General features: G+C 41.1%; 1 protein-coding gene across 1 annotated transcript in view; it reads right to left on the reverse strand.

Annotated features, from left to right (window-relative positions):
- The window catches only part of slc45a4a (solute carrier family 45 member 4a), a 39,936-nt gene extending 38,090 nt beyond the window's left edge, over window positions 1-1,846 (reverse strand). Inside the window, exons 1-2 of the mRNA XM_089023099.1 lie at window positions 1,690-1,846; window positions 578-634 (exon numbers count right to left, since the gene is read on the reverse strand). The gene's annotated coding sequence lies outside the window, so the exon portion shown is untranslated. The remainder of the gene's footprint in view (window positions 1-577; window positions 635-1,689) is intronic.
- Window positions 1,847-4,299: the final 2,453 nt, after the last annotated feature.

Genomic DNA, 4,299 nt, shown 5'->3' on the forward strand with positions numbered 1-4,299 from the left:
CTGCAAGCGAAAACCGCAGAAGCGCATGAACTTGGAATCCGAGTGAGACTAACGCGGACCCCGTCTGAGGCCCAACCAGGCCGTATTTTCAAAAGTTGAGTGGATCTATTCAGTATCGTTTTGGCGCTCATGTTTGTGTTTTGTTCAACACGGAAGAGTCATTTGTAGCCGTTTTCTTGAAAACCTCGTATTCTTAGTCTGCTGACCAACGTCATGAATAGAATCAGAATCAGAATCAGAATCATCTTTATTGCCAAGTATGTAGAACACACAAGGAATTTGTTTCCGGTAGAACACGCTGCACTAGTAAAAAGCAGTGTACATGCGTGCTTTTACATTGAGAACATCGTACCCGCAAAGTGGTCACCTGATGAATCATCCACCGAACCTGCCTATTATGACCTGTTGTAACGTTCCAAAAATTATAATATTGAGCTGGTTTTAATTGTAAAAAAAAAATCATGTGTTTATGTTTGATCAAATTAAATTATTCATCCTCTCGCCAGTTGTGTAAATATAAGCACCCACGGCTATTTTTTCTTTTTTTTTGCCAGCATAAATAAAAAAGTCAACTCACCAAAAAGGGTTTGAAAGCTTCATTAATGTCCTTAACGTGCAAGCTCTCTTCGTGGACCTGCAAGCAAACACGCACAAAAGGAATTGAGACGACAAAGAGATAACACAGGACTGCCAACCATGTGCAGTGCAATCACTGCAATAGAGAAGTTGGCACACTAACACTTGGCTGCACGCAAACGTCGATTCTCTGCAGCCTATTGACTATATTCGCACGACACGAAAAGGAAAATGCAATGAACTCATTCACGAATTTATTCGGGAATTGAAAATATGACGTAGAGCGCAATTCCCGCCTTTGTTCAGGTTTTGTTTTTTTCTTGTTTGGGTGCCGATAAAGCACTGGATATGGCCTCTGGCAATGTTTTCCCTTCTACAAGGGGGCATAATTTCCCCTTTAGTCCATGTTAGCGCTTTGTTCCAACTTCAGTTGTTGTTAAAGCGCTACCTAAACCAAAATGTATGGGTTGCATCGTTTTTTGGTCAGCTGCCCCATTTCAAGCTCATACAACCTATATAATTGAGGAATTAACTTTTTTTTATGAAAACAGAGAATCTAAGGTTTCTTACACTGCATTGAATGTTTACGTAGTCCGAAAACTCAATATTCAGTGGGTCCTGGAATTCAAGTGACAATGACAAAAACCCTGGCACTGGAGTGGGCACGTTTGCACATCGTCTGGCAATGAATGCGTTTATCACCTTGGAATGTCCATTGTTTACACTCATTTACATTTAAAAACAACAGTGTTGCTTCTTACCTATGTGTGGTTAAGTTGCTCATGAAGAGGCAGTGAATGAGGCTACATACACAGCTCATATTTGTAGTTCAATGTTATTAAAGACAATAAAGGTCAAATATGGCTTGTCCCATTGAAAATGTTTTGCCACAGTCAATTCTCCCCCACTCGCCCCTCCATCTTTCCTCCGCCCACTGCACCAGCAACCTGAGATGCTGCAGCCGCCGGCAGGAGGCTCAGAAGAGGTTGCCACAAAAATGCTTCATAACAACCTCCACCCGTCTTTCCCTCCCTCCCCACCCTCCTTAACTCTTTTGAGAGCCCCTCTGCCCCGCGGCCCGACTGGCTTCACCGAGCCGGACACCGGACTCACCTCGCCGGGTCTTATCAAGCCGCCGTCCCCCCGTGGTGGTGTCCGTGAGTCGGCCAAGCTCCCCTGCTACGCACTTGGGTCACGAAGGTTCCGGCTCGGCCGTGACTCAAGGACTGCAACTGCAAGGTTTCAAATGCGCCTTTAAAGTAATGTCGGAAGAAGCGTACGTCACGTTGTTTTCCGTCGACGTCATGAGTGGTTTGCATAAAACGGGGCGGAGCCTAACGCCAGCTGGCGGAAGAACACGAGCGAGCGTCATTGCCACCAAAACAAAGTTGTATGACAAATATAGATGCAAATAAGCAACCAAAATATCGTTTTTATATATTTATATCAACCTTCTGCTTGATAACAGAGAAAAAAATCCAAATGTAAAATACAGTACTGTGAATTGTTTACATGTTATTTTTCGGCATTCCGTCGACAGGTACAGCAATCCCTCATTTTCCGCAGTTAATGGGGACCAGCACCAGCCGTGATAGATGAAAATCCGCGAAGTAGTTGCTATATAATAATAACCCACGTGATAACACAAAAGAACGCTTTGAGCTCCCCATTTCAATGCAAGTTCAACATTTGTCATTGTCTAATATTGTAACCAGCTATTTAAGAAATTATGAATAACTAAGCGAATTAACACAAAAATCGATTTTAATTCAGCATTTAATTTACAGCCTAATGAATTCACCAAATATTCCGAGACTTTTAATATACTGTATCTTGTCTTTGCAGTCTATTCAATTACTGTATAGTTTGAACCTGTTTTGCTAATTATTTGATGTTTTTATGTACGTAAAACTTCAACTTCACTGGAATTGAGTTTGTCGCTGTGAATTTTGATTCTATCATCTGATTTTAGAAGTTCTTGCTGCACCTGTAATGCTAATATTTCAGGGGAGAAAGTAATTTTACAAATCTCTACAGAAGGCCTGTGCTGTGTCAAGTCAAGGAGTGCATGCGATACAGTGAGACCTCAACTTACGAACTTAATTAGTTCCCAGACAGAGTGTGTAAGGCGAAAAGTGTGTATCTAAAAAAAAATTCCTATAGGAAACCATTAAAATCGAAATAATCCGTTCCCGGGTTTCCATAAAATTTACTTTTCAACTAAATAAGCCTTAAAACTACACACAACATACCTTATTCTACGTATAATAAATGTGCTATTGTATTCTAATGAAATAAATACACTGCATTGTATCATAAAGTCACTTTATTTACATTTGTGATGGTCATTTATGGCTTGATGAAATGGCGTTGGAGGGTGAAGGTCATAGGGAATTGCTGTTTGGAAAGAGAGGCGCATTAAATGACGACTGTAACTAAAGAAATAAACTGTGCTGTAAAATAAAGTTGTATTTACCTTTTTGATGGTTGTTGATGGCTTATGGATGGAGAGTCACCTTCCATAAGGACTGTTGGTAACTTAACCTCTGGTGCTGTTCGGTCGTGTGCTTCCGCCGAAGATCACTCCGCCAGCCGTGGTGGGTGTGTACTATGAAAATAGTGCTTATTATAAGGTTTAATTTTCATAAATTTGACGTTTGTAAGACGAAAAGTTTGTAAGATAAGGTGTTTGTAAGTTGAGGTCTCACTGTATTTTGCACCAATAGCACAAAAGACATATTGTTGGAACGAGTTCCTTTCTCCTGCAGGTTGTCATTGATTTTGCTGAATATAAGTGACTTGTCTCATTGAACAGAGCAAGCCGTTGTTGAGGTCGGCTTTTTTTCTCTCTCTCCACGGTGCTCAAACACTGCAAAACTGTGCATGCGCTTACCGCAAACCTGCGCTTCCCCTCATGTGAGTAATGCCCTGTAGATTAATGGGAACCGATTTGAGAGTCGCAGGGGAAACAGAAACCACGCTTATCTTACCAGACCAGCGAAGGGGTGTGGGATTTCACGACTTCTGGTGGTTTAGTGTAGTGCAATAATGATCCAATGTATAGAAAAACATCAGGTTTTTGTTGTGTTCTAAAAGAGAAAAAAAATGCATTTTACTGTACAATTTCAAAAAGATCAATTGATAATGTCTGTGACATACTTACATCAAAACATAATTATGGCTCTGTGTGTTGGAGGGAGCATGAGCACTCATCAACACGTGGGTGGGTCTGTGTGTGTGTGTGTGTGTGTGTGTGTGTGTGTGTGTGTGTGTGTGTGTGTGTGTGTGTGTGTGTGTGTGGTGCATGCAGCAGGTAAGCACAACAAAATGCACTCCAACCGCTTAATGGTGTGAACTAAGATGACTCTGAAAAGCCAATAAAACTCAATGTATCACTGCTTTCCTTTCAAAACGTGGATTCCAGCACTTGCTCAAAAATGGCAGGTCTGCACCCAACGAAGCTGCCAGGTTAGAGGTGAAGATCATTCAGAGGCAATACAATTAAAATAGATCCTGCATTTTTTTAAACGTGTATTATCAAAAATAAATAAATAAAATAATCATAAACTTTATCATGAGGGGGTATTCTCTAGCCCAGAATACAAGATTTTCTCCAGCAGCAAGTTGTCACTTTTTGTTTCCCCACTTAGAAGTACCAACAGCGCCGTCCTGTGGTACAAAGTGGGAATTGAATATGGTGGACAAACAACAAATGCTCAAGTG

Source organism: Hippocampus bargibanti, linkage group LG20, assembly GCF_051943395.1.
Source record: "Hippocampus bargibanti isolate YZ-2025 linkage group LG20, ASM5194339v1, whole genome shotgun sequence".
Lineage (NCBI taxonomy): Eukaryota > Metazoa > Chordata > Actinopteri > Syngnathiformes > Syngnathidae > Hippocampus > Hippocampus bargibanti.